Here is a 13,257-nt window from a genome sequence, read left to right as displayed (position 1 = left end):
TTTTCTAATTCATTAAAAATCAAAATAAATACGCTCATACCTAAAATTTTCATATTGGGAATATGCTAATTAATTAAAATAGAAAAAATATAATTGGAGCTTTCTACATACCTAAATATCATGGCTAAATTTTCTAATTCACTAAAAATCAACCATAAATATGCTCATACATAAAGTTTCTATATTGGAGCTTGCTAATTAATTAAAATATAAAAAATATAATTGGAGTTTCCTATATACCTTAATATCATGGCTAAATTTTGTAATTCATTAAAAACCAAAAATAAATATGCTCATACATATAACTAATGTAAATCAATAATAAAGACGCTTTCCACCAGAATTGAAGTTTCCATATCATAAATGAGGTATAATTGCATCTACATTGTCTCAAAACATCATGGCCATAGATTCATCTCCATCATTTCAAAATATAGAGAAATTTAGCAAATGAAATTCAAATAGAAATGGATTGGAGAGGAAGTTACACACCTTAGAACAACTAGGCATGAGGATTCCTCAAAATTTGAAGCCACCAAGATCCTGGTGAGCAAAAATTGCCACCACCAAGTAAGAACAGAGCTCCTCTCTGTTGTGCTCGAGCTTGCGGAAGGAGAGGACGCCTTTTATATAGCCGGGACATCACTGCCGGCTCATTTAACCAGCCGGCAGTGATGTTATGCTATCACTGTCGGTCGGTGGATTAAGCCGGCAGTGATGAGTGAGCAGTGCATCACTAGCGGCTCAATCCATCAACCGGCAGTGATGGCCTTTATCACTGCTGGTTCATAAGCCATAATGGCTGATTCTTCCCACACAACTTATGAACCGGCAGTGATTGTAACACCCTGCTTTACAACTAAGCCTAATTATTTGAAAATAGGAAATTTTGGCAGCATTTCCTCTATAAGACGGTATAACTGACCAAAAGAGATCACAGGCAGACAGTATGTGATATAACCAGCATATATATAGAAACCTTCACGACGCTACCAGCGTCGTACCACGACATAAACGAAGCAAACGACAGACCATCAAAACACCACTTATAACACTGGTTGAGCTATCAACATGGTGATGAGGTAGTGTGTGCGGCTACCAAGATCCATCCCCAAAATGCACGTCAACATCTAAACATACCTGTAAAGATTTAACAGGGGGTGAGACGAGCTCAGCAAGTAACTGCTATGAATATAAACACATCTCACTTAGTTCAAAAGTATTTGGGAAATAAACATTCTTCTCACATCAACAAGAAAAACACATGGTTTTAAAGAGAATAGCCTTTCAGATCATTTGTCGAGAAAGTAACGACAAACTTCAACCCGGTCTCCCACAAAATATGGCATTCAATCCCCAGAATTCTGTATTCTCCAGATATCATAAAAAAAATGAATGAATACCATGATGCAACTCCATTTGAGAGCTGGACGATGCCAACATCTCATGCAACTCCATGTACCGGTACGAATCACGCACGATGGCAGTGATCGGCCTTTATCACCATATGAAGTGCATAAATGCATATGTATGCATGTGAATTGACGTCAATTCTTTATTCCTTTTTGAATGACTCGTGATAAAAACCACAACTGATTCATGAAGACAAAGGTACACTCCAAATCAATAAGAAAAGCATGGATTTAAATAATCAAATGCAACATCATCCATGATTTGAATGAATTAAAAAAACCATATACTTCGATTTTATTTGCAAAAGAAGTAAGACATGAATATAAACATAGCACGGAACCACACCCCCCACGTTACTTGCCTTTTACCAAAAGCGACGAAGAAAAATTCGATCAAGAATGCCCAGAAGTAGTACCACCTGTACATGTTGTTGGTGATATGCCCTAGAGGCGATTGAGTTTGCGGATTGGATCTGCTAATGGGCTTTAATATTGATTAAAGGACCATTAGGGTTTAGAGTCATAATGGGCTTTAATGTTGATTAAAAGCCCATTAGCGTGCTCTATATAAGAATAGGCAGGGGCCAAGGCGCAAGGTGTTCTTTAGAAACCCTAGCCGCCTCCTATTCCCGAACTCCCTTCGAAACCCTAGCCGGGCGCGCGGTGCTAGCACACCGGCGCACGGCGATTCCATCCTTGTACGTGTGGATACCGTGGAGGCGCTGCTACTATTGCGGTGCTGATCTGCTCGGGAGTACTCGGGACGTACCCGCGAGTACTCGGAAGGTGCTCGGGACGTGCTCGGGACGAGGTTGACGATCGACTACTTGACGCGCACGACGTTGGATTGGTCTGCTCCAACTCTTCTTCCGCTGCACTGCTCGTCAAGTGGTAACGATTCATGATCCCCTACTCGCATGGCTTCCTGGTTGAATGCGGTAGAGAAAATTTATTTTGTGCTAGCGTAGCCTACCCGCAACCCTTCAGTGGTATCAGAGCCATCCTGCGTAGTTTTCGATCTGGATCAGTCATATATAGAAGATATGTGATAGAAATAGATTAGATCTATTGTTTTTGATCAGTTCATATGATGGATTGATCAATGCACGGTTGGTTAGGTGAATTAGAGATCGGATGAGATGCCAGTCGATGAAACCACATAGCCAAAAAGATTAGCTCGATCTCCCACCTGTTTTTGCGTGCGACTTGCCCCTACCGGCTGGAATCACCATCGGGGCTAACTGCGTGCATCGCGACATGGTCGGGAGAACAGCAGATCGAGGTCGTGTGTGCTGTCATCGTTTCTGGAAAAACCTCACGCGATGATCAATAGGATTGATCTAATGGAAATTGAGGCATTATGAATGACTCGGAATTGGCTCGATACGATCGATCCGATGAGATTTTCATAGCGATTTCATAGATGCGATCTATGTATTTCCGAGAGGTTTTCAGGGCGCTGCCCTGAAACCCGCGGGGGGCGGCTCCCCCCTCGACCCCCCGCCCGCTGACCGGTCAGCGGGACCGCCGTTGCGTACACGCATAGATTGTTGTAATAACATGATCCCATCACGACATTAGAATTCGATTCTACGCTTAACTCGTTTTTGCAGAGAATGTTGTGACTGGTATGGCCTTGTGATATGTGATGCATGTGTGTAATTTTTCATGGCCTGCGTGTCATGGTTAATTGCAGCCCAAGGCTGTCATGTTATTGTATAACGGCCTGCGTGTCGACTTGTGATGCTTCTTCTCATGTAATTTATCTAGTGCTATTAGGTGTAATAGACTAGAACAAGATCATGGAGATTTGAAGCATGATGACCCGGAGGACAGGAACCGTGGCGATGAAGATCACCATGTGAAGGGGCCATACTATGTCACAGTTAATATGATTGCCTGTGATGTTTTTATGTTCCTGTCATACTATTCTTTCATGTTTTATATGTGGTGGATATGATTTTCATGATAGAGTAGTTTCCCTCAGAAAAATCAAGAGTAATTGATGCCCTTCCAATAGCTGCACCTACAAAGGTTTTGATCATTGTGTGGTAGGTCTGCCAAAGCAGGGTGCCATCATTTATCTTAACCAGTTAGAGTGGATGTCGGACATCCACACGCATAGTATTGGTTTACTTGATAAAGCTATCAAAACGGTTTTGGGCTTTGGGGCATGATGTTGGGCGCCGGGGCATTCGATGCCACCCAGCAAACAAGAGTCACATAGGGATGTGATTAGCAAGGCGTTGCTTACCTATGTCACTAAGTTTCTAGCAGTGATGCCAAAGCTCACTAGAACTTAGTTGAATATGGATCTTGATCCTCTATATGTTGTTAGAGGGAAAACACATATAGTGGAGTATCTTTTGTTAAATTGTTTAATAGAAGATTCACATAGGCATAGTGCTGAACCTGCATTTTCTGTTGTAGATCATGGCACCGGCCGCTAGTAACACTTCCAGTTTTAATTTGCGATCGATTCTTGAAAAAGAGAAGCTTTCTGGAACAAACTTTATTGATTGGTATAGAAATCTGAGAATTGTTCTCAAACAAGAGAAAAAGGAATATGTTCTAGAGGTCCCCTATCCTGATGAACCAGCTGATAATGCTCCTGCCGCGGATCGGAGGGCTTATGAGAAGCACACCAACGATTCACTGGATGTTAGCTGCCTCATGCTTGCCTGTATGTCCTCTGAGCTTCAGAAGCAATATGAGAACAGGGATGCCCATGATATGATTGTGGGACTCCGAGGCATGTTTGAGAACCAAGCTCGGGCCGAGAGGTACAACACCTCAAAGTCCTTGTTTGCGTGCAGGTTAACAGAAGGCAGTCCAGTCAGTCCTCATGTGATCAAAATGATTGGTTACATTGAAAGCCTGGAAAAACTTGGTTTTCCCCTTAGCCCTGAGTTGGCTACGGATGTAATTCTCCAGTCGCTCCCTGCGAGCTTCGAGCCGTTCATTTTGAACTTTCATATGAACAGCATGGAGAAAAGCATGGCTGAATTGCATGGGATGCTAAAACTGCTGAGGAAAGCATTAAGAAGAGCTCTAGTCATGTGATGATGGTTCAAAAGGATAGCAAGAAGAGAAAGCGCAAGGACAAGGCTAAAACTTCGGATGAGATCTCGAGTTCTAAGCCTAAACCTGTTGGAAAGCCCAAGGCTGGCCCTGCCGCTTCTGACACTTGCCACCACTGCCATAAGTCTGGTCATTGGCGGAGGAACTGCAAATTGTACTTGGAAGAACTCAAAAAGAAGAAGGGAAGTAAGACTTCATCTTCAGGTATAAATGTTATTGAAATTAATCTTGCTACTCGTCCTGATGATTCATGGGTATTTGATACCGGATCAATGATTCATACTTGCAAATCGTTGCAGGGACTGAAAAGGACTAGGAAGTGTGCAAGAGGCGAACTGGATGCTCGCGTCGGCAATGGTGCAAAAGTTGCTGCGTTGGCCGTTGGTGTTTACTCCTTATCGCTACCCTCAGGATTAGTTTTGGAATTAAATAATTGTTATTATATTCCTGCCTTGGGCAAAAACATTATCTCTTCTTCATGTTTGGAAGAAGACGGTTATGAATTCATAATAAAGAACAAGTGTTGTTCGATATTTTTGAATGGTATGCTCTATGGTAATTGTCCATTAGTAAATGGATTATATATATTGGATCTTGAGGATATAACTATCTATAACATTGATACAAAGAAGCCTCGGCTTAATGATTTGAATCCCACTTTTGTTTGGCATTGTCGATTAGGTCATATAAATGAGAAGCGTATGCAGAAGCTCCATAAAGATGGTCTTCTACATTCATTTGATTTCGAATCATTTGATACATGCGAGTCTTGTTTACTTGGCAAGATGACTAAGACGCCTTTCACTGGTCGAAGTGAGAGGACAAATGAATTATTGGCCCTAGTACATACAGATGTATGTGGACCGATGAGTTCTACAGCTAGAGGTGGTTTTCAGTATTTCATTACTTTCACCGATGACTTTAGTAGATATGGTTACATCTACCTAATGAGGCACAAGTCTGAATCCTTTGAAAAGTTCAAGGAGTTCCAGAATGAAGTACAAAATCATATAGGCAAGACAATTAAATTTCTGCGATCAGATCATGGAGGTGAATATTTGAGCCATGAATTTGGTGATCATCTAAGGCAATGTGGAATCGTTCCACAATTGACTCCACCGGGCACGCCACAATGGAATGGGGTGTCCGAGCGGAGGAACCGAACTTTGTTAGACATGGTCCGGTCGATGATGAGCCAATCTGATCTTCCATTGTCCTTCTGGGGATACGCTCTAGAAACTGCTGCTTTCACGTTAAACAGGGTTCCATCTAAGGCTGTAGAGAGGACACCATATGAGATATGGACCGGGAAGCGTCCCGGATTGTCTTTCCTTAAGATATGGGGTTGTGAGGCTTATGTAAAACGTTTGTCGTCTGATAAGCTCACTCCCAAATCTGATAAATGCTTCTTTGTGGGGTATCCTAGGGAAACCAAAGGATATTATTTCTATAACCGGGAACAAGGCAAAGTGTTTGTCGCCCGGAATGGTGTCTTTCTTGAGAAAGAGTTTCTCGCGAAGAGAGTTAGTGGGAGCACGGTGCAACTCGAAGAAATTCGGGAACCACTTGAAAGTGTTTCAGCTCCTATTGAACCACAACTCGGTATGCAAGATGTTGCAGAACCTGTTGTCGAGACACCAGCCCCACGTCGGTCGGAAAGGTTCAGTCGTGCACCCGAGCGGTTTATGTTCCTAACCACGGGGCAGCGCGACATATTATTGTTGGACAATGATGAACCTAAGACTTACTCGGAAGCGATGGTGGGACCAGACTCCGAAAAATGGCTTGGAGCCATGAGATCCGAGTTAGAATCCATGAGAGAAAACCAAGTTTGGAACTTGGTCGATCCACCTGATGGTGTGAAAACTATCGAGTGTAAATGGGTTTTTAAGAAAAAGATAGACGTTGATGGAAATGTTCACATCTATAAGGCACGATTGGTGGCGAAAGGTTTCAGGCAAATTCAAGGTGTTGATTATGATGAAACGTTTTCGCCCGTCGCAATGCTAAAGTCTATTCGGATTCTCCTAGCAATTGCTGCATATTTCGACTACGAGATATGGCAAATGGATGTCAAAACGGCTTTCCTTAATGGAAACCTAAGTGAGGATGTGTACATGACACAGCCTGAAGGTTTTGTCAATCCGAAAAATGCTGGGAAGATTTGCAAGCTGCAAAAGTCCATCTATGGACTAAAGCAAGCTTCTCGGAGTTGGAATCTTCGTTTTGATGAAGTGATCAAAGGGTTTGGTTTCATCAAGAATGAAGAAGAGCCTTGTGTTTACAAAAGGACTAGTGGGAGTGCACTTGTGTTTCTGGTCTTATATGTGGATGACATATTATTGATCGGAAATAATATTCCAATGCTCGATGCTGTCAAATCTTCATTGCAAAAGAGTTTTTCAATGAAAGATTTAGGAGAGGCAGCATACATATTGGGCATAAAGATCTATAGAGATAGGTCGAAAAGACTAATCGGATTAAGCCAGAGCACGTACATTGACAAGGTATTGAATCGGTTCAATATGCAAGATTCCAAGAAAGGTTTCTTGCCAATGTCACATGGCATCACTCTCAGCAAGAATCAATGTCCTAAGACATCTGATGAGCTCGAGAGGATGAGTGCGATCCCGTATGCTTCTGCTATCGGGTCCATCATGTATGCTATGTTTTGTACACGCCCAGATGTCTCCTATGCTCTAAGTGTTACGAGCAGATATCAATCGAACCCAGGTGAATGTCACTGGGCTATAGTAAAGAATATCCTCAAGTACATGAGAAGAACTAAGGATATGTTCCTAGTCTATGGAGGTGAGGAGGAGCTCGTTGTAAATGGTTACACCGATGCTAGCTTCCAAACCGACAAGGACGACTCGAGATCGCAGTCTGGTTTTGTGTTCTGCCTTAATGGAGGTGCGGTGAGTTGGAAGAGTTCCAAGCAAGAAACGGTTGCTGATTCCACGACGGAGGCCGAGTATATCGCAGCTTCAGAAGCTGCAAAAGAGGCTGTTTGGATCAGAAAATTTGTTTCTGAGTTGGGTGTGGTCCCTAGTGCGTCCAGTCCAATGGACCTCTATTGTGACAATAGTGGTGCCATTGCACAAGCCAAGGAGCCTAGGTCGCACCAGAAGTCCAAGCACATACTTCGGCGCTATCACCTCATTCGAGAGATTATTGATAGAGGTGATGTAAAGATATGCAAGGTGCACACGGATTCGAATATTGCTGATCCGTTGACGAAGCCTCTCCCACAGCCCAAGCATGAGGCACACTTGAGCTCTATGGGTATTAGATACTTGCGGGATAGACTCTAGTGCATGTGAGAGAATGTGTTCTGTCTATGCTAATGTACTTTTGGATAATTGTTATCTGGTTCCATGAATAATTATCATTTACATTGATCAGCAAGTATGTGACTTGTTTGTGAAACTCTTTGTTTTTATGATGTTATTCTAAATAGTCCCTAATCTCATATCATTGTGTGGGACAATAATGATTTATAGATTAGCACATTTGACTGAATGATGATCATGTTTCACGGATCATAGATATGGAGATATCAAATCAGTAATGTGGACACATGTTAGAGAACATGATGTTGGATAGACCCACCCTGAGATACTGCTGGGATTGTTATTTTTAATGTGCCATCAGTTGTTATCTCAAATGGTGTACCTACAGAATCCTTTGACCTGAGATCATCATTGATTCCAGAATGTGTAGTAACACACTTAGGGGCTTCCAAACGCTATTCCGTAACTGGGTAGTTATAAAGGTTGCTTTCGGGTATGTTATGAAACATGTCGTGGGATGTGAGTGATCAAGATGGAATTTACCCCTCCTAAATAACGGGAGAGATATCTCTGGGCCCCTCGAGGTAGTTGGATTGGAAAGTGCATGGCCATGCCAATGTGATTAAAGAGTTAATCATGGTGAATCCACTACTTGATCGAGTGAATGGTCGAGCTATCACAAGGGTGGCACGAATCTCGCCTTGAGCTTGACTGGTATCGTGTGGTAAAGGGATTGGTGCATGAGTATATCAAGGTTCAGCCGATATGATCTTTGTGTGCATTCGGGAGTCAATATGTCCTGCTAGGTACCGCTATTGACTTGCAATTCGGAAAAGGGTTTCCGGATAGCGGCCGTTTACACATGAACCTAACGGGTCACACACTTAAGGGGATGGAATATAAAACTTGTACTGACTCTAGTGCAAGTGGGAGATTGTTGGTGATATGCCCTAGAGGCGATTGAGTTTGCGGATTGGATCTGCTAATGGGCTTTAATATTGATTAAAGGACCATTAGGGTTTAGAGTCATAATGGGCTTTAATGTTGATTAAAAGCCCATTAGCGTGCTCTATATAAGAATAGGCAGGGGCCAAGGCGCAAGGTGTTCTTTAGAAACCCTAGCCGCCTCCTATTCCCGAACTCCCTTCGAAACCCTAGCCGGGCGCGCGGTGCTAGCACACCGGCGCACGGCGATTCCATCCTTGTACGTGTGGATACCGTGGAGGCGCTGCTACTATTGCGGTGCTGATCTGCTCGGGAGTACTCGGGACGTACCCGCGAGTACTCGGAAGGTGCTCGGGACGTGCTCGGGACGAGGTTGACGATCGACTACTTGACGCGCACGACGTTGGATTGGTCTGCTCCAACTCTTCTTCCGCTGCACTGCTCGTCAAGTGGTAACGATTCATGATCCCCTACTCGCATGGCTTCCTGGTTGAATGCGGTAGAGAAAATTTATTTTGTGCTAGCGTAGCCTACCCGCAACCCTTCACATGTATGTTAGTAGCACTAAAACACATAAAATATGAAGCGTCAACTCTACGTCTGAAAACATCGCGTATACGCCTATATTTTGGAAAACCGAACAAAAACTGTATCACAAGAAATGATACACTATTTCCAATTCAGAGTCGAACTAAAACTCTCACTAATTAGACTTCGCTTCGATGAACGAATTGAATACTTCGACTCGGATGTTGTATCTTCGAATCAATAAAGATTATCGAAATGAATCAGACTATTGATCACATGAAATGATACGACAGGAATTGATTGATTTAATTCAATCCAACCACAAACGTCCAGGAATTACCGAGAAATCACCTTCGAAGGATTGACGACGAATCCGATAGAATTCCGAAATTTCCAACTTTTCCCCTTTTTTCTCTTTTTTTCTTTTTTCTTCTCTTTTCTTTTCTTTTCTCTTTCTTCCTTTCTCTTTTTTTTCTTCTCTCTCTTTTTTCCTTTTCTTCTTCCTGGCTTCTCTTCTTCCGCGCTGCTTCGGCCGGCTGTCTTCCTTCTCGGTCAGAACACAGAGAGAGAGGGAGTGCGGCAGCCGGCGGCGGCGCACAGCAGCCGGCGGCAGCGACGGCGGCGCACAGCAGCCGGCGGCAGCGACGGCAGCGCCCGGCTCGTAGGCACACGGCGGCGCGCAGCAGCGGCGATGGCGCACGATAGCCGGACCGGCAAGCGGTGGCGTGGTGCAGCGGCGCGACGAGCAGCGGCAGGGCGGCGGTGTTGCGTGGGGGTGCAGTAACCGGCGACGGCGCACGACAGCGGGAGCACAACGCGCATCGGAGAGAGAGAGAGAGAGAGAGAGAGAGAGAGAGAGAGAAACACGGCGCGTGAATAGTCTGGATGGATCGGGTTGAGGACCGATCCATCCAGTACTTATCCTTTTTTATTTTTTATTTTTAAAACAACGAACGGTCTAAAATTATTGGGCTTGCTACGGGTCACAAAATGCCCGGAACGGACATATGAATAGCAAAATGGGTTCGTCTCGACGAGATGAACGCAACCACGGTCTCCGATCGTCCATACGAGCCACGGATCAAAAAGTCAAAATTCTGGTCAAATCTTTTTTTCTCTCTCAAAAATTTGGTATTACAGTGATGCCCTATCACTGCCGGTCCATTAGGAACCGGCAGTGATGAGCTAGCATATAAGGTCAGTTCTGTAGTAGTGATGGATGCGGATGGTTTGTATTTTACTCAATATAAGGCTAGATGTAACCACCATGAAGTTAGATATGAAGATGGTATACTTGTAAGCTAATTATCCTGAATACGGAAACTATCCTTTATTCGAGAAGGATTCCTAGATATTTGAGAGTCTAACGATCCGAGTATGATATGTTCAGAGAAGTCCGAGTAGGATATGCTCTAGGTTCTCCTGACTATATAACGCGAGGAAAGGAGTACGCCCAAGAGAACCGAAAGCAAAAGCAACAAAGCTAAACATAAGTAGAGCAATCAAGCCTTACTAATTCATGCCTTCATGTCTTTGAAATCGTGATCCCATAATCAAGTCTAGTGGGATAAAAGACTAATACCTATTGAAGATCCACTGCACAATCATTTACCTGACTAAATCTTCAGTAATAGATACACAAGAATCTATCTAGTTCTTAGGGTTAGATTCATCCACACCATTATACTCTTCGATCCTGAGAACAAGACATAATGTAGGGCTATTAGCTAACTTAGAAGTCTAAACATGTATAACTCTGTATCTCTTCGTGATATATTTTGACAACTACACGTAAATATTCCTATTTTTATTTATATATTACCCATAATCGTGTACAAATTCTCAACACGGAGCCACAGGAGGTAGATATGCATGACCGAGGTGGCACTACAGACGCGACTATAGAAGAATAGTTCATGGCCAGTGCATGAATTGCTCTTCTCTAGTGCGATGTCAAGCTACATCACATGTTTATAGAGTACTACACTACCACTAGTCTATACTAAAGTACTACTAATCCATGCTGCATGCCTGCATCTCGTTCTCACTTCTCTCGCTTTCGGTCAACACCGGCCCATTGCCCACACCAGCCACCAGGCAAGCCGCACTCGCACGAGGAGCCCACAGGAGGCAGGATCATAGGTCGGCACGAAAAGTATAATGACATAGTGGTAAAATTGGAAATTTAGACAACATACTGCAGCGTATTTACAAAAATAGACAATAGATGAGTGTATTTGTAAATTTAGCATATGTATTCGGAACCTCAAAATCTGAAATCTTGCTTTCGGTTACTGAAATACCGAAAAAACACCGACCCCACAGTTTTCGAAAACTGAGGTGCCGAATACGGCACTGTGCACCGTATTCGGTACCTCAGTTACCGAAAACTCTCTGTATTCGGCAACTGAGATGCCGAATACGATACACAGTGCCGTATTTGGCAACTTAGTTTCTAAAAACCACCCACGTGGTGTCATGTTTTGATACTTCCTCTCTTTCTTTTTAGAAACACGTGTGAATATATAAGAGCGGTATAGATAACAGCTGCACCAGAGAGAATCCTCAGGTGGAGACTGCCGCAAACTGACAGGATTTAGCGGGCACGCACCACAAGGCTTCACGGGTAGGGACGGTATTTTATAAGAAAGAGAAGAAAAAATTAATCTAACCTAAACCTGATTGCCTTCCTGAGGACGATCATCCAAACATTGGCCCTATTTTAGTTCACATATATATCTTATGTATTTGCACATAGCCGAAATAAAATTCTTGTTAACGGCACTAATTCAGTTACTGAAATTTCTTGTCGCCGCTCAACGTCGTGTCGTGTTGATTTCTGTATCCCTTTTGATGAATTCATCGGGTCATAGAATTTTCACCAAACTGTATGGCGAATTTTTATTTTGTGATTCAACTTATTTCTTATATGGAACGAAAAGATGTAAAATAAATCGTAGAATCGCTTGTTCAACAATGGGACATAGCTGATAAATATTTCATTGCAGGCTATAATTTTTTTAACAATAGTAGTTGTAAAGCATAAGTAGCATGAAACTCGGTACAGAGGTTACATACGATGATGAAGATTACATGTAACATGGGGTTTTTCATCTTAGCGCGAATAGACCCTACACATAAAGAGCGGATAACTCGGCCCCGCTAACTCGGCCCTGCATGTACCATGCCGAAGGATCCTCGTGCGGAAGTGTAGACAGCCCTAGAACGTGCTCCGATGGAGTCCAGTGTGCCGAAGGCTCGTCATGCTGGTACCAATGTGAACTTCCAGGTTCATCGAGATCTTGGGAGGACTGTCCGCCGAGTAGATCAATGAAGGTGGCGGTCGCCTGTATTGCAGGAGCGCAGTCAAAAGCATTCGTGTCGCTCCAGCCAGGGGTCTGCTGCGTGCAGTCAACGACGTCCTCCTGATGAGTCGATGCTGCAGCCAGAGGTGTCATCGTAGCCGGAGGTGCCAGTGAACCCAGCGTAAACTGCTCGGGCACAGGTGGCTACGTGCACTCCTCGGCCTCAGCATCGGAACTGCTTCATGGTTCAATAAATAGGTGAATAACAAGTTTCATGGTTCAAATAAAAATACAATGTCTGTGATGCCAGTACCATACGATATATTACAAAATAAGTAGTACAATTAACAGGTGAATAATAGCGGGACGTTCTCCATAATAAATATGAAAAATCATATTGTATCTGCTAAACAAAGGTACACGTAATTTTTTTTCTAATTTTACCGGATAATGACATTCATATAATTATACTAAGCACACAATCTAATTACAATGCTGAAAGAAATTCATGATATCAAAATAATTAAATAATCTAATTATACAAACTAATCAAATTCATATAATCAAACTAAGCATTGTAATTAATTAATCTAAATACTCTAATTTATCAAATAATCTAATTCATATAATCTAATTAAATAAACTAAGTACTCTAAGTACTCTAATTAAATAATCTAAGTAATCTAATTAAGT

The sequence above is a fragment of the Phragmites australis genome, chromosome 1 (genome assembly GCF_958298935.1).
Source record: "Phragmites australis chromosome 1, lpPhrAust1.1, whole genome shotgun sequence".
Classification (NCBI taxonomy): Eukaryota; Viridiplantae; Streptophyta; class Magnoliopsida; order Poales; family Poaceae; genus Phragmites; species Phragmites australis.
This window is presented reverse-complemented; position numbering follows the sequence as displayed.